Source organism: Panthera tigris, chromosome D4 (genome assembly GCF_018350195.1).
Source record: "Panthera tigris isolate Pti1 chromosome D4, P.tigris_Pti1_mat1.1, whole genome shotgun sequence".
Classification (NCBI taxonomy): domain Eukaryota; kingdom Metazoa; phylum Chordata; class Mammalia; order Carnivora; family Felidae; genus Panthera; species Panthera tigris.
Genome location: NC_056672.1, coordinates 27,548,896 through 27,567,173, shown reverse-complemented (window position 1 = coordinate 27,567,173; position 18,278 = coordinate 27,548,896). Strand labels below are relative to the sequence as shown.

Below are 18,278 nucleotides of genomic sequence, written 5' to 3'. Positions count from 1 at the left end.
ATGGAGAAGCCAGGATGTAAATGGAGTCTGATTGCATCCAACGCCACCTCCTTCGTAGTTTCTGCTTCCTCAAACCTGAATCACCAAATTTATTCTGAAGCTCTGGCTACGAACACCAAATTTATTCAGATACGGGAAAGCTTGATCTCCCGAGCTAGCCAGCTAACCAACGTATTCCTAAGTTAGTGGCCCCTTTTAAAATTTAAAAATGCGTTGACTTCTCAGCCACTAACCTTGCTGTATGTGCTCATCAAGTGTACTAATTAAGATATAGAGACTTCTGGGTTTTCTAGGTAGACAATAATACCATTTATAAATAATATTTTTTTTTTTGGTTTTTATCCCCAAAAGAAAATTCCTTCTATTTGTAACAGTCCCATCACATGGAACATAATGTTCCTCGTTCGAATAAGTACAGTGATTTGGAGTTGTGGTATCTTTATTCCTGCAGCATATCAATGGCTCATTGAATGCCAAGCTCTTGAACAGTAACAGAGACCCATAATTAGGCATAATTTCTATGGGAAAAACTGTCCTTGCTCCACTCGAGGACATATTTTTTCAAGAACATAATGAGTGAGGGGGGATATGATGGTGTTTGTAGGCTCATAACATTCCAGTGACTGGGAGTATTCTGGAGTTATGCCTTTTTTCGATCTGTCACCCAAGCTGAGTGCCCTGATCTTTGGATATAGCCCCAGGAGATTACCACAGATCCCTTAATTGCAAATTACACTGATGTCAATCTGCAGTCACTGCATACTCAGGTGGGGCCACAGTCCGCATACATCTTTGGCTGTCTCATGAGATGAGGAATCTCAGAATTAACTTGTTTTTTCAAAAAAGGGGAAAAAAGAATTTGGGCAGTTTAGGATGCCCAACTGCTTCCTGCTTCATAGAGAATTATGGTAACCATCCAAGAATGGTTGGATATGCCTTTCAGGAAAATGAGACCTTCCTAATGATACTTGACATACGTCCAAAAGACGCCATCTTGACAAACCATATTTATTTCTGTCAATCTCGTCCTGCCACCACAGGAACCAGGAGAAGTAGGCACTCCCCTCCCACCTGTAGAGGAAAAATTGAAGTTTCCAGGTCTCACTTGCCTTGTGGCTGCGTCAGGACTACAATTTGGACCCCTGTTTTGGGGGGAGGGGGTTGTTTTTTTTGTTTTTTTGTCCAGGGCTTTCTTCCATCCACCAAGACTACGGTCCTAACATCTTACAAATATCCTGTGAGAACCTCCGTATGAAATATACAGTCTTTTCTAAGTCTGTTTACTTCTGACTCTGTGGAAAAATTTAAGAGACATTAGTAACTCCTTTTTTTTCCCTCTCTCTCTTTTCTCAAGTCCCTGTGAAGAAATGACTGTATCTGCAGTGCTTTTTGTCTGGGCTCTGGAAGGACTCCAAAGCTGTCATGTGTTTTCCATCTGGCACTTTTTCAAGAATCTCTTTGCTGCTTCCTATAGCCTGGAGGCCGTCCTGCAGAGCTCTGTAAATTCACTCCTAGCAGGTTGGCCGAGGCAGGAACACAGGCAACAGGGAGCCTCCAAGGAGACAGAAAAGGTTTGTGGAATGTGCAGGCGCACCCCGCTATGTACAAGCTCACTCTAAGACACCAGGGGCCCCCAGAGAGGCTGCTTTTCAAAAGCAGACCACTACCTGTTCATTTGTTATGGAGCGTTTAAATAGCGAAGTACCTGAGTGCCTTCTTAAAGTATAATTCAGTTTTTGAAAAAAAGCTCAACTTGACTTTCCCGCGGCAGTCACAGGTCACAGGTTTGAAAGGCAATACAGAAAAGAAACTCTAGAACTTCCAAAAGATGATCGATGGGGCGTGAGCCCCTGCATTGCAGAGTCTGAGCTGTCTCACTGCCCTGAGGCCCAGCTGCAGAAGACCAGTGAGATAACTGAAGTCACAGCTTTGCCGAAGCTTCGGTAATTCGGTACTTACAAAGCCATTGGAACACCTGGGTGGCTCGGTTCCTTAAGAGTCGGACTTTGGCTCAGGTTGTGATCTCGCGGTTCATGAGTTCGAATCCCTCCTGGGGCTCTGCTGCTGTCAGCACAGAGCCCACTTCAGCTCTTCTGTCCACCACCCCCCTGCCCCTCCCCTGCTCTCTCTCAAAAGTAAATAAACATTAAAAAAAAACACATAAAGAAAGTGAAACTTTGGAAGGCAATCGATGGGCAAGATCTAAATACTACACACTGTTACTCAACCACTGTTACCCAAATTTTGAAAAGTGCTTGCAGTCTTCCTTGCCCAAGTTCAGATCAATCAAGGTGGAAAAGAAAACAAGATGGCCTTGCCTAGACATTCATACTTGGATGAGCCAAGTGTGAATCCATTTTTGGGTATTAAGCGTGTTCCTGATCATTTGAGCAGACTCTTGTTCCCTCTCTTCCTCTTCACCTCTTCCCTTTTTCCTTTGTTCCCTCTGTTAACCACCACTGAAAAGACATTGGGGAAGTCTGTTGTTTAAGGACCCCTGTGGGCGATCCCAGAACTTTGAAACTGGAAAGGAACCAACAACCATTCAATACCTTTTGCAAATGAGGAAAAACCCAGAGCCAGGACGTTGGGCCCATTGCATGTGTGCAGTGCTTGAGGGCTGTCAAAGCCAAGTCCACCAGTGCCGAGGCCCTCAGAGCCATGCCCTCTCCTGTCTTCTGCTCTGCTCTCAGGCAGAACATGGTCTTCAGAAATCCCTGTATATAGGAGTCAGTCCCCAGGGAGAGCAGCCTGGCACTTTGCCAACCCCTAATATAGAGGTCCACCTGATGAGCAAGGTCCCTTCCATGTGTCTTTTCCATCAGGCATGACACGCCTGTATGACTTTCCTGTGGCCATCATAACAAATTACCACAAACTGTGTGGCTTGAAATAATAGACATTTATTTTCTTATTGTTTAAAAGGTCAGAGGTCCAAAATGAATGTCTTGGAAGGGTCACACTCCCTCCAGAGACTCTGGAAGGGAGCCTTCCTTACCCCTTCCAGCTTTTGGTGGCTCAGCTCTCCCTTGGCTTGTGGCTGCATATGTCTAATCTCTGCCTCTGTGGTCACCTGGTCTTCTCTTCTGTGCCTGTGGCTTCTCTTCTTTGTCTTACAAGAACACTTGTCATTAGATTTGGGCCAACCCAGCTAATGCAAGATGATTTTCTCATCTCAAGATCCTTAATTTAATTATATCTTTTCCAAATTAGATCACATTCCCAGGTTCTAGGGGTTAGGACTTGGAAATATCTTATTGGGGGCCACCATTCAACACACTACAGCTCTCATGTGAATAAACTCTCAGAAACACCCCCAATCTTCAGTATAAGATATGATAACTTCAATATTTGCATTTCCCGGGGTGTGTGTCTTGTACCAAGTTTTAGGAGCCATTTTCCAAATGAGTCTCATGGTGGAATGATGTCGGCAATTTGGTAATTTTATGTAACAAAGTTAAGCAGTTACGCAGGCTTTTTAAATTTTGTTTTCTCTGTTTGTTTTGGTAGAGGACTCCTCAGAACCTTTAAGAAGTTGATGGGCATCACGGCTTTTCATAAATGGGATACAGAGCATGGCATTTCCCAGGGGAGTGTGTTTTTGAGTGTTTATGTTGTGCTTGGGTTTTCCAGAAAGCAGGACTTAAGACAGGCTTAAGCCCAAGCTTTCCACTGGGAACTATTATCCAGGGAGCCAGAGGGAAGGGCAAGAGCCCATCACGGACCAAAGGAGGGCCAGGGCCGAGTGTATCCTGTATCTGGTTGCTTCCGGGGCTGTTGGCAGCCTGATCCCCAGGAGCAGCTCAAAGAACCAGATGAAATGTTTCTGAGTGCTCTCTACTCGGGGAGGGAAGGAGGCAGCAGTTATCAGCAGTTATCAGTTGTTATGCCTCTCCATAATTAGTTCACTTTCCCCACCCACGCAGGCTCTGCGTGTCTAAGCTCCCAGCAGGTCCTCACCTGCCTTTGTGTAAGCACAGCACCAGCACCTGCAGGAAGCAAGTCAGAGCCCATGCAGAAGTGGTTGCACCACAGTCATTGGATTAGGAGACACCTGAGGCCCAGGGAATCTGCAACTGCGCTCAGGGAGCGTCTGATGTGCTCGTGTGCCCATTAGTTCGGAGAACAACTCAGGAAACAAGTAACAAGTGCTCCATGAAAGGCTCTTTGAAAAACCAACTTCACCGTGAAGTCATTTCTTGTGTAAAAAGTGTATTTATTTTGAGAGAGCCAGAGACAGCCTGAGTGGGGGAGGAGCAGAGAGAGAGCGGGAGAGAGAGAATCCCAAGCAGGCTCTGGGCTGCCAATGCAGAGCCTGATGTGGGGCTCGAACCCACAAAACAGTGAAACCATGACCTGAGCTGAAACCAAGAGTCCGATGCTTAACTGACACTGCCACCCAGGCACCCCGTGATACGTCATTTCTTTAACAAACTTGCGCGAACCCTATTTATGCATTCTGGTGTCACCACACACTCCCTTAATTCTATAATTTGGAGCCACTGTTAATAGTCTAATTGACTTATATTGCCATGCCTCTTAAAATTTTAACTCAGGGGAGAGTTCATTCTTAAAAGAACTATCTGTGCACACTGGACATAACATTCCTGGAACTGATTTAATTTTCATTTGACTTGTGTTCATATCTTCAGACTGCATGCTATGAAAATGGGAAAGTTTCTTAGGGTGTGAGATATCTCCAGTCCTGCTCATGAGGATGATGTGGTAAATACAATCTTACCAACAGAGAAGGGGAAATACAATACACAGCAGTTTCTTATCTACTCAATGGGAGAAAAAAAAAGAAAAGAAAGAGGAAAGGAAAGAGCATTGTTTGTTCCAAAGTTTGGGATGGTTACATTAAACAAAAGAAACAGTAAATGAAAACAAATTCCTTTGCTACGACTCTAACTGGTGTATGTTGAGGCTGAGAGAACAGTAGTGATGGAGAATAAGGCAGGAGAGAGTCTTAATTGTCTCTGGTGACGCAGGCTATATGGTCACATTTGCGAGAAGAGGTTCAGACATTGCAGAGGAGTTGGTTTTCAAGAGATCTTCTCTGTGTGGAGTCTGCTTTATGGAAGGTTGGTTGGCATGGAGGAACCATGAATCACAGTGAGCCCACATCTTCTCTATGGCAGGCACACGGGGAGCATATGTTCCAAACAAAGCCAGAAAAGAAAGAATTATGAGGAAACCCAGGCCTGGCAACATCAATTCAATCTGGCTCTGGTATCATCATCAGTGAGATAAGTTAGAAGCATGGGCGTAGAGAGGGGAGAAAGCAGAGCGGCTGGTGGAGGGTAGGACAAATGCTATTCTTTTCAAGAGTTTAGAAATGTTCTTTTGGGAGCAACATAGTAAAAGAAAAATACCCTATACTTTCCAGCCAGCAGAGTTAAACTGAATTTCTGGATCCTTGGCTTGTGAGCTAAGGGGGTCTTTGGGATAGTCATTTAGCTCCTCTGCCCCAGTTTTCTAGTCTGTAAAATGGAGAGAATTATATTATATCACTTAGTAGCAAAAAACAGAACACTCTACTCAACTTACTTTTAACAATACTGGAGTATTTCCAGGCAAGATGGCTCCTGGCACTCCCAACTACATAGCCCAATAGTAGATAAGTAGAAGACATAGTTAGGGCTCAAAACGCATATAAATATATCTAAGGACCTCAGTGGAAAAATAATAAAAATGTCCCAGGTGCTGAGGAAAGCAAGGGAAGCATTAGTAAATGGAAAAGAAAGAAAGAAAGAAAGAAAGAGGAAAAGGGAAAGGAAAAGGAAAAGGAAAAGATGGAAAAGAAAAAAAAAAAGAGCTGAAGATCAGTTCACTGCCTAACGCTTGGGCCTGGGTGGGACTCGAGGCCACAAATGTATAAGACAGAGGAGAAAGTTTCAAAGTGCAGCCTCTTAACCAGAGTCTCCATCAATTTCTTCTTACTTGGTGATTAAATCCATGATATGAGACAGTGTGGAACTGGGGGCTAAGGGTCTAGGGAGAGGAAATACAGAATTTGTGAAATGGTATGCAGCTAACAAGGTAGCCTCAAACTACAAAAAGCAAAAACGGATGGAATTATAAGGAAAAGGTGATTAATTAAAAAGAAACCTGAGATATTTTAATATACCAGAAATGATTGGTTGAACTGACCCCTGGTTTTTAAGAATAAAGAAGATAGGAAGAGAAAATAAAACTTTATTCTAATAAATATAAAGACAATCCTACAACTCCCAAATGCAGAATATATGTTATTTCCAAGTACATATAGGGTATTTATAAAAATTTATTATATATATATATATGTCACAAATGTATTATCTACAAATTTCAAATAACTAGTATCATATCATAATGGTTTTCCAGTTAAAAGTGATTAAAGTAGAAATCAACAGAAAAGATTAAAAATGGACAAACACAAATAGGGAAACTTAGAGAGGTACTTTCAAATAATTCATGGTAAAAGAGTTTTCTATGGCTGCTATAATAGATTATCACAAAGTTGGTGGCTTAACACTAAAAGAAATATATTTTCTCACTTCTTTAGACCAGAAGTCTAAAATCAGTATCACCAGACTGAAGCCGTAGTGTTTCCAGGGCCACACTCCTTTTGAAAGCGCTATGGGAGAATTTGTTCCTTGCATCTTCTAGTTTCTTGGGGGGCCCCAGAAGTTCTAAGGCTTGTGGCTATATCACTCCAACTCAGCCTCTATGATCATATGTCTCCTCCTCCTGGGTCAGGATGAAATCTCTCTCTGCCCCTATCCTATAAGGATATATGTGATTATATTTAATCAGATATCCAGGATAATCTCTCCATATTAAGATGCTTGAGCCAGTCATATCTGCAAAGTCTTCTCCCCTCACCCAATAAAGTAATATTCCCAGGTTTCAGGGATTAGGACATGGGTATATTCCAAAGGGAGGTGAGTATTACTCAGCCTACTATACGAGTGAAAGAGAAAAATCACAGTGACAACTGTGAATGACAATACAAGTCATATATAAAGCCTTGTAGGATGCAGCAAAAATCACACCTAGAGGTAAATTTGTAGCCTAAAATACAAAAACATTTTTTTAAAGAAAAGAACATTTAAAATAAACTACTTGACTGAACTCAAGAAGTTGAATCAGGAATCGCAATAGTACCCTCCCAAAGCAACAGATGCACACAGTTTTATTGGTGAGTTTTTGGAAACTTCGAGTAACAAATATTCCCCAAGTTATACAAATCGCTTCTGAGTCTAGCTCTAAAAGGGTCAGCTACCCACATAATTTTATCAAGCTAATAGAACTTTGATATGGAAACTGGACAAAACAGTACAAGGCAAGTATAAACCAATCTCATTTATCATCATGAATGCAAAAATCCTAACAATATGGCAAATTGAATTCAGTAGTGATTAAAAAACATACAATGACAAAGTAAGTTTTGTCTCACTAATTATAGGGTTGGCTCAGTACTAGAAAATTCCTCAATGCAATACATATCATTAACAGATTAAAGGAGAAAAATCAGGGGTGCCTGGGTGGCTCAGTCAGTTAAGCGTCCGACTTCGGCCCTGGTCATGATCTCGTGGTTTGTGAGTTTGACCTTACATCAGGCTCTGTGCTGACAGCTCAGAGCCTGGAACCTGCTTCACATTCTGTGTCTCTTGTCTCTCTCTACCCTCACCGGCTCATGCTGTCTCTCTCTCTCTCTCTCTCAAAAATAAACATTAAAAAATAATTTTAAAGGAGAAAAACCATATGATCATCTCAATAGATGTCCCGAGAGCATAAGATAGAAGTCCTCCCACATTCGTAACTAAGAACTAAAAACACTTAGCACAGTACGACTGGAAAGAAGCCTCCATAAGCTGATAAATAGTATCCATCGAACACCGAAAGTCAGCCTCATTATTTACTAAGGAGAGTTTAGAAGTATACCTGTTAGATTGAGGAGAAATTTTGCCTGCAATTCACTGTTATCTTGTTTAGCATGTTTGGGTTTGGGTGGCCTATGCGTGTTTGGTTTTCTTTACGCTCTTAGGTAAGCATACATGTTTGGTACTGGTATGGTAGCATGGCCTGTAGTAGGCTACTCATTTGCTACAAAATCCACTCTCCTCTTCCTCCATTGTTGGAGAGTCTCAGGTAGGCATGTGCCCATCTGGCCAGCCAGTAGCTCCTCACTTCCTGTGTCATGCTCTGTGGCCATGTGACTAAGTTCTCTCCAGTAGAATGTAAGAAGAAGGGATGTGTACTACGTAGGGGTCCCCACTGAAGAGTGTATCCCTTCCGAGCTTGCTTTGTCTCCCCTCTAGCTGGCATTTGGAAGTGGCAGTGATGTAGCTTCAAGTGTGCAGGTGGTGACAGTGCTGGGGATGAAAGAGTCACAGGAAGGAGTAAAGCAGTTTCCCAGAAGGACCTTGCAGAACAGAGCTGTCCCTCCCGCCTGGGCTGCTCATATTGGAGTGAGTGATGGGGTGACAAAGAAATGAAACTGTGTATTCTTGAAACACGGAAGCTTTGTGTCTCTGTTACAGAAGCTTGGCCTTGCCATCCCTACAACATGGAAATAACAAATAACTATCTGCGTGGCCATGGGAACATTGGACCCCATGGTGCTGCAAAAGAGCTTCCACAGCATCTTTAACATTGGGTTTCTTAAAAATATGTGGAAGGAAATATGCCAGTTTTAAAGTGCTGGGTTGTAAATATACTGATGCTTGTTATATAATTTTCTATTCTTTTCTGCAGGTTTAAGATATGAAATAAGAGTGAAAGACCAAAAAAAAATGATAAAGGGAATTTACTGGCTACAGATACATTCTGACTTTAGGATAATCTCAATTCTGCCACCCAATAAGGTGGCCAAGAATTGTTTCATCTTTAACTTTGTTCCACCTTTCTCTGGATGTTGGCTTCTCCTTAAAATGCCCTTCTTGATCTCAAGAGAGCTATTAGCATCTTCTGGAATTCATGCAGCTTCCTTCATTACAAACAGAGAAGACCATCTTTGCCCCCAAGTAGGGAAAACATTGCTTCATCAAACATTGAATAAGCTTTTAGTCTTTTCCAAGTATTCAGGACACAGAAATGACTTAGACATGAGTCCTTCTACGGCAAAGCTCAGTCATCCTAGATATTCACAAATATTTGTTTTTCTCTCTGATTCAAGATTGTTTTTAAAAATTCTCATTGTCTACAAATCATGATGTGTGTCGACCTGGCACCCATTCTTCCTTACGTAGGTTCCTTGTCCACGAACATGAGATGTTCACATCTTTTTTTCCAGTTTTATTGAGACGTAGTTGACCTGTGGCACTGTATAAGTTTACACATGTATGGCATGATGACTTATATATATTGCAAAATGAATACCACAGTCAGTTTAGTTAGCAACCATCACCTCATATAGCTACGAAAAAATTTTGTTTTCCTTGTGATGTGAACTCTTAGGATTTACTTTCTTAGTAACTTTCCAATATGCCATACAGCGTGTTAGCCATGGTCACCATATTGTGAATTACATCCCCACTATTTATTTATCTTATAACTGGAGGTTTGTACCTTTTGACCACCTTCATACATCTTTCCCCAAACGACCTGTTGCTTCTGGTTACCACAAATATTTATACACCCAATATCAGACCACCTGGATCTATAACGCAGATACCAACAGGGCTAAAAGCAGTGGTTCACACTTTACTCATTGTTTCTGCTGTAAAACCCTTTCATTTCCTTTTCCCTAGGAGAAGTTTTAATATTGCTTCGTAAACCCCGCAGAACATCTTTCTGAGGAGTATCAAGGAGTGAGGCTCATGGTTAAGTTAGTGACCGGGACGATTTTTCCCTAGCTATGATATCATTGCTTAAGAGTTAGCCTTGCTGGATGTCACATCCAAGCAAGTTCATTGTTCCCTCCTTTGTGTTCCTATAGAACTCTGTTTATATTATCAGTATAATACTTGGATGTATATACACAACTATAATGTGGCAGGATTTCTCTTACACTGAACCCATTGCTTTTCTTAATGTTTATTTCTTTACTTTGAGAAAGAGTGAGAGAGAGAGAGACAGAGACAGAGACAGACAGAGAGAGAGAATCCCAAGCAGGCTCTGGTTGTCAGTGGAGAGCCCATCATGGGGCACAATCTCACAACCGTGAGATCATGACCTGAGCTGAAATCAAGAGTCAGGTGCTAAACTGACTGAGCCACCCAGGCACCTCTCACGGGTCCTGTTCCTCGAGGATAGGACTTTCGATTATTTGGCTTTGAGTGTCAGTCTTCTGGATCATAATAGAGACTTGTGGGAGAGGATGCTGATTGCCCATCTAATTTCTCCTTCCTCAACAACAGGGTCATGATGGGAATGTCATCATGTTTAGTGAACAAACTGTTTCCCTTCCTCCCTTCCACATAAAAGTGGTCAATGTGCAAGTGGATATTTTTGGATGGACATCTAGGAAAATTCTTTTTTAAAGGGGTTTACTCAACTGGGAGGCAAGCAGCCCTTTTCCCCCTCTTCCTTTCTTTGTCCTGGTCAGAATTTGATGTGACAGTTGAAGCTGCAGCAGCCAACTTGTGAGTATGAGTCAGCCTTGAAGATACAAGGTGTGTGCTGAGGGTAATGGGCAGAAACAGAGGAAAAGAGCAGAAAGATAGGACAGGCATGTGGACCCCATAGTATTTCTAGGTTAGCTACCCTTGTACTTCTTTTTTTTTTTTTTTTTGAAATTTTATTTTTAAGTGATCTCCACACCCAACATGGAGCTTGAACTCACAACCCCAAGATCAAAAGTCCCATGTTCTACTGACTGAGCCAGCCAGGTACCCCATACCCTTGGACTTTTTTAATGTGAGAGACAAACACACCTTTATCATTTTTAAGCCTTTATCATTTGAAACCACTGTCATTTAGGTTTCTACTACTAGTAGCTGAACTTCATCCTAACTGATATAATGCTTGATTTATGTTTACAATGAAAGTAAAGAAGTATAATGTCCAGAACAACTTAGTACAGGCAACCTAAGCCAAAGGTAGCAAATCATCAGGCTGCAGGCTGAATCCAAAGACAAGTCAGGTTTATTTTTTTTTAAGTGCATTAACTGCCAACATCAGAAAGCTGGGGTAATTTCATACAAACACTGGGATTTTTTTCTCCTTTAAAATCAGAAAGTTTTAGCAACAGGGCCCAAACTCCCGCCTGGCATCAGCTGATGAATGGTGGTTTCCCCCTTGCTGTGGGGCCAGGGGTCTCCACACCTATGGCACCTCCACTCACATGGCTCCTCTTGTTTATAGGAGCTACTCAGCCCCTTCAGGCAATTAAGTGCTCAGATCAGCCCCAGATCTGAGCTAATGTCGTTTCAATGTCGTTTAGCAGTACTTTTTCAGAGTCTTTAATCTGCTCTCATCAAAGGCACCCTGTATCAGTAGGTACCTTTACTTTGCATGAACAGAGCCTACACGAAGTCTGGCAGTGGGCAATCCTTCCGTTATGCAGATGAATAGCCAGCATTATATTTGATAAATCACATTGCTTCTAGAGCTCATATTGGCTAGGTTAGCGCAAAGCTTGTCGTGAATAATGATCTATCCATCTATCTGTCATCTACCTATTGACTTCTTTTTTATAGAATAAAGAGGACAGGAGGAAGTGGAATAGGAAGGGAAAGAGGAGGGGAAGGTAAAAAATAGAAGAAGAAAGAAGGAAGAGAGGAAGCAATCACCAGGAAGTAACCAACCAGGTGGAGAGGAGACCCTAAGCCAGGTCACAGAGGCTCCTTTGATGGTTAGGCCAAGAGGAAGGAAAAACACACAGAACACAAACGGCCATCCCCAAACAGCTGTATCCCTCTGAAGTGAGCAGAGGCACCTCCAGGGACTCTTTCCATAGGTGTTTATTGAATATGTGTCAAACACTTACCCAGGTGACGAGATAGATCAGGGAACAAATATGAGCCGCTCTGGCCATGTCTCACTTAAGGCCCCTGGGACAGAACTGACAATAATCTCACCAGCAGATAAACTTGTGATGTCTGATGGGGTTAAACCTATTCTCTGTGAATCTGATGTCATATCAATATTAACTACGCAGAATGTAAGAAAAATGATCCCTCCAGTTTGTTGCAGTCTGAACCATCTGGCAATGCGGTGTAAGGGCAGAGTCCTTTGCACTTAAATGTCAGCATCTCCTGGACCACATCCTTATACCATACACAAAAATAAATTCAAAATGGATGAAAGACCTAAATGTGAGACAGGAAACCATTAAAATCCTAGAGGAGAAAACAGGCAGCAGCCTCTTAGACCTTGGCCACAGCAACTACTTACTTGGCATGTCTCTAGAGGCAAGGGAAGTAAAAGAAAGAAAAGCAAAAATGAACCACTGGGACCTCATTGACATAAAAAGCTTCTGCACAGTGAAGGAAACAATCAACGAAACTGAAAGGCAATCGGTGGAATGGGAGAAGATATTTGCAAAAGACGTATCACAGGGTTAGTATCAAAAATCTATAAAGAACTTACCAAACTCAATACCCAAAAGACAAATAATTCAGTGAAGAAACGAGCAGAAGACATGAATAGACACTTTTCTAAAGAAGACATTCAGATGGCTAACAGACACGTGAAAAGATGCTCAACATCACTCATAATCAGACAAATCAAAACCACAATGAGATACCACCTCACATCTGACAGAATGGCTAAAGTTAACAACTCAGGCAACAACAGATGTTGGCAAGGATGTGGAGAAGGAGGAAACGTTTTGCACTGTTGGTGGGAATGCAAACTGGTGCAGCCACTCTGGAAAACAGTATGGAGGTTTCTCAAAAAGTTAAAAATAGGGGCACCTGGTGGCTCAGTCGGTTAGTGTCTGACTTCGGCTCAGGTCATGATCTCGCGGTTTGTGAGTTCAAGTCCGGAGTTGGGTTCTGGGCTGTCCTGGGCTGACAGCTCAGAGCCTGGAGCCTGCTTCGGATTCTGTGTCTCCCTCTCTCTGCCCCTCCCTCACTCGCGTTCTGTCTCTCTCTGCCTCTCAACAATAAAGAAAAGTAATTAAAAATTTTTAAAAAGAATTAAAAATAGAACTACCCTAAGACCCAGTAATTGCACTACTAGGTATTTATCCAAAGGATACAAAAATGCTGATTCGAAAGGGACACACGCACCCCAATGTTTAGCGCAGTGCTACCAACAATAGCCACGTTGTAGAAAGAGCCCAAATGTCCATCAACGGATGAACGGATAAAGAAAATGTGGTATATATATACAATGGAATACTACTCAGCAATGACAAAGAATGAAATCTTACCATTTGCAACAATGTGGATAGAACTAGCGGGAATTATGCTAAGAGAAATAAGTCCATTAGAGAAAGACAAATACCATGATTTCACTCGTACATGGAATTTCAGAAACAACAGATGAACATAGGGGAAGGGAAGGAAATAGAAGACAAAAATAGAGAGGGAGGCAAATTATAAGGGAATCTTGAATACAGAGAAGAAATTGAGGGTTGCTGGGGGGGGAGGGAGATGGGTTAAATGGATGTTGGGCATTAAGGAAGGCACTTTTAGGGATGAGCGCTGGGTGTCCTATGTAAGAGATGAATCACTGGGTCCTAGTCCTTAAACCAAGACTACACTATATGTTAACTAACTTGAATTTAAATAACTAAACAAAATGTCAGCATCTAGGCAAAACTAAGAACGTTATAGACAAATGCAAGCTTTGGATGCAGGGATTGAGGTAGCAGATTGTGTCAACACTCCAACCTTAAAACCCAATCATGTCTTGTTTTCTGCCTCCCCTTTTGCAATATCCCCTTTCTTCATAGAACTCTCTAGAATCATTAAGAGTTGACTGCATGGTGTGAGAGACTGAGCAGTAAGTAAAAGATTTTCCACATAGTCTTGCAATGGAATAACCAAAATGACCTATTAAGTAAGTGATTACCTCTCTCCATGCATTTCTCATCATTTCCTAGATCTTTGGATAAAAAAACGTATTTTAAGAAATGTATATTTAAGACGCGGGGGTACTGGGAGAAAGGGTATGGCGTGTGTGAATGCTCAATGTAATAACCATTCAAGCGCACAGATGTTTAAAAGAGCATGACAGTCACATCTGAGCCACCCGGCACATTGCCGCAATGAACACAAGAGAAACAGAGAATCAGAGAGGGCAGAAACTCCATTTAAGGTCAAAAAGGGCAAAGAGAACATATTTTAGGATAAAAACAAATATCCAGTCTTCTGTTCATCTTTGCACGACTTGCTATTTCAGCAACAGTGGGAAAGTTTTAAACCACTTATGCGGCAGTCTTTGGTCAGTAATGAACTTCATGTTCACAAGGGAAATCTTTTTTCCCAACCTGAGTCTTTACAACCCCAGGTCATGATAACTCATTTTTTTTTTTTAAGCAAGGTCAGTTTCAAAAGCATATGGGATTCAATCTGTGTTTCTTTAAAATATGGGACATACACCAAAGCCAGAATTTTATATTTCTCCTTAACAATGTGACGTGAAAACTAAATGCATAAAAAGTTTGACCTTGTAAAGGGCAATCTCTTTTGAGTTATGGATGAGGAAAAAGAATGAAGAAAAAAAAAACCTGAAACACAGTAAAGAAAAAAAATTCCTCCACACAGTCTCATTTTTCAAAGTGCTGAAATTTCCAAACAGTTTGATGATTTATCTGCAAGCTTTCTTGCTAACAAAGATTTTTCTTCTAGCTTGAAACCATACCCAAAGAATTCCAGGCTTAAAGGAGATCACTGTCTCCCTTTTCTCTCTCTCTCTCTCCTTGTGTGTATGTATGTGCGTGTGTGTGTGTGTGTGTGTGTGTGTGTGTGTGTATGTTTACTTGAGAGGGTTCAAGAATTCTGCCGTCAAAGACAAGTCAGTGGTACTCCCCTCAAGACTAAGTGACATTATTTTGGGGAGCAATCTTGTCATTTTAGTAAGACCTGTACCCGGGCTCAGAATGTCACCTGAACAAAGATGATCCATCTGCCTTGGGCTCAGTCCAAAGTCCCCATCAGTGACAATGGCCTGTTTAAGTCCTTGCTTCTTCATGGTCGTATTGAATTTCTCCACACAAGAGACAGGTAGTGCAACTGAGAGAAGAAAGAATCCCTTATGTGAGCTGGGAATTTTTCCTTATTTCAAACTCGATGGGAAGCCAAAGTCCCAGGCCACAGCTCGAGAGAGGTTTTATCTTGCTCCTGCAGGCAGCAAGTTTCAATAAACCATTCATTTGCCCTTCTTAGAGGGGAAACTCATTTAAATTTGCATATGTTTCAGGTCTCCCAGACAAAAGCTGGACCTGGAAAGAAAGGAACATATTTTGGGAGGCTCCCATGAACTCTCTGGGGCCACAAGTCGCTCTTCAGGAAATGATTGTTCCCTGGACAGTAGCCAAAGGCACGGCTTCCGAGTGTCCAACAGCTCCCTAGGGTGGAAGTTGGGGAGAGGGCGAACTGAGAGAACTGGATTACTGTGCACCTGAGGAGACTCAGTCATGTGGGGGTCAGAGCACGTAAGGGAGGGACAGAATGCTTTTCTGGGACAGAGTTTGAATTCAGGAGCTTGACTTCCACGGGCGAGATCTGTGCCTGCTCTCATGTAACAAGAAAGGAGCTGGGTGTTTCTAAGTGCACGCACTCGCTTATACTCTCCGTTGGGATCTGTGTGCTCTACTTTCCCTGGGCGCTATAATTTAGATTTCGGTTCAGAAAATTAAAAGGAACTGACAGTGCCCCGCCAAAATTTTTCAGATTTCTTCCATTACGGACACTGATTTCTTGTGATGAAAGAACATGTCGTCCCTGAGGAGCTCTGGGAACTTTTGCAGTGTGCGCACCAGGTCTGAAAATGCAGAGTGGAGCCTGACCCAGAAAGACGTGTGGAATGCTTTTGCCGGAGCAAGCAATGGCTTTGGGGGGTGGTGACACCTCTGTTTCAATCACTGTCTGTCACCCCCTTCCTTTTTCTTTACCTGTACTTGTACGCAATTTTCATTTTATTTAAAATAAAAATTGGCAAGGGGCGCCTGGGTGGCTCAGTCAGTTAAGCATCTCACATCAGCTCAGGTCGTGTCACGATCTCACGGTTTGTGAGTTCAAGCCCCACAATGGGCTCTTGCTGACAGCTCAGAGCACAGAGCCTACTTTGAATTCTGGGTCTCCTTCTCTCTCTACCCTTCCCCTGCTGGTTCTCTCTCTCTCCCCCTCTCTCTCTCTAAAATAAATAAACATTTAATATTAAAAAAATAAAATAAAATAAAATAAAATAAAATAAAATAAAATAAAATAAAGTAAAGTAAAAACTGGCAATATGGTCACCTTTACATCAGCAGTGGTAAGAAACTAACGGTCCCGGGAATAGCCTTCAACTGATGACTACCCGAAGTTGGTGTATAAATACCCCAGCTCCCCTGTCCCTCAGATGGAGCTTCTGCACTGGTTCCCAGAGTTTCTTCATTGGAAGATGATTTAATAACACCCCTTCCTGTGTCAATTCCCCTCTCCCCTTCCAATGTAGTCTACTCTCCCCTCCTAAATTAACTGCTTGCACTTGAACCTTTATCCCTGCGCCAGGGATATCCCCCTTTATCCTCCCTGCTGGAGGGACCTAGAGTAAAACCCATGTATTCTGGGTACTGAAATGTTGGCACGAACCATCAGGTAATGGCCATGCGGCCGGGTTCTCTCATCTGACAACACCTAATGCATTGTCTTCACAAATTACCTGAATCGTATGGCTTTGCTGAGCACAAGCTGATCAAGATTTTGTAACAAGAACTTTAGCATTTTACTAGAATTTAACTTGAGCATAAACAAGAAAACAATTCTGTGATACAGGGAGGTCGAAATGAGAGTTTCTTCTCACTAAGGAATTGGCGAGAAGAAACACGAAGCTAAGTGAGCCGCGTCTGCACCTGCTGCGGCAGGTGGATTATTGTTCCTCTTGTTTTATGCTGTTCACCTGTCCTCTTCAGAGTATCTCCCATGTTCCTGCCCTGCTCTGGGGGTTTCCATTCCTTGTTTCGGGATCTGCAACAACCCTCATCACCCCTGGTGGCAGCTGTTGGTGTTACCAGCTGCGGGAACACAAAGCCCACTTGACGGGCAATATATCGACTCATGCATTTAATATTATTCTTTGATGCTATTTACAAATACCTTGCGCCGTGTTTTTCAGGAGTTATTTTTAATCCTCCCAATACCCTGGGAGGTTATGACTTGCGTGCTCACCCACTCCTCTCCCCTCCCAAAGTCATCTCTGGGAAGGTGAGGTTCTTGCTGAGGACATTGAAGAGTCATTGAAGCATTGTTCAAAACCAAGAGAGTGATGCGATTAAGGAACCAGGAGAAAACCCATCCCTTAGAGGCAGAGACTAATTTCCGAATCACCGATGTCATTAAGCCATCCTGGCAATAAGTGCTACAGAGAAGGTAAGGGGCATTGACCAGAGACAAAATGCAAATACATATTTTCAGAAAACATGTGGCTATTTCAGGGATAGCAAATTAATCAGCAGTCGCTGCTGATAATAATAGTTACCATTTTTTGAATAGCCACTTTGTGCTGGGAACTATACTAGATATTTTCTTAGGTTGTCTCTAACCCATGTCTCTTCCCAACACCAACCCTGAAAGAAAAATATTTCCTCCCTCCATCCTTCCCTTCTCTCACTTTCTCTCCTTCCTTCCTTCCCTGTTTCCTCCTCCTTATTCTCCTCCTCCTTCTTCTTCCTCTTCCCTTCCCCCTTCTCCTCCTCCTTCTGTATTTCCTTCCTTTTTCCTCCCCCTCTTCCGTCCCCCTCCCGCTTCTCTTTTTCTTTCTTTCTCCTCCTCTCTCCCTCTCCCTGTCTCTTCCCTCAACTTTGTCTTTCTTTCTTTCTTTCTTTCTTTCTTTCTTTCTTTCTTTCTTTCTTTCCTTCCTTCCTTCTTTCCTTTCTCTTTTCACAGCTGAAATTACCAAGATGCCAAGAAGTTAGGTTATTTGATCAAGGTCACAGCTACAGTATAACAAAACTGCGATTTGAGCCCAGATTTGTCTGATTCCAAAACCCATATGCTCTTGTATTCCTTGGAAGATATAAAACTTTGTAGCTTTTAATATATATATATATATATACGTAGTATGTATGTATGTCTGGAAAATGCTTTTAAGAAGATGGCCATCTAAGCACAGACTTTTCTAAAATAGAAAGTCGGAGAAATTCTTTAATGACTGACTATGAAAACACAAATTAGTAGCATTCCTGCCCTGGAACT

At 42.2% G+C, this 18,278-nt stretch overlaps 1 long non-coding RNA gene across 3 annotated transcripts in view; it reads left to right on the top strand.

The window, feature by feature from the left end:
• LOC122233145 overlaps positions 1 to 16,019 on the top strand; it is a 59,501-nt gene extending 43,482 nt beyond the window's left edge. For all 3 annotated transcript variants that reach the window (XR_006210623.1, XR_006210624.1, XR_006210622.1), the window contains 2 exons: positions 1,355 to 1,571; positions 15,774 to 16,019. This is a non-coding gene — a long non-coding RNA (uncharacterized LOC122233145). The remainder of the gene's footprint in view (positions 1 to 1,354; positions 1,572 to 15,773) is intronic.
• Positions 16,020 to 18,278: the final 2,259 nt, after the last annotated feature.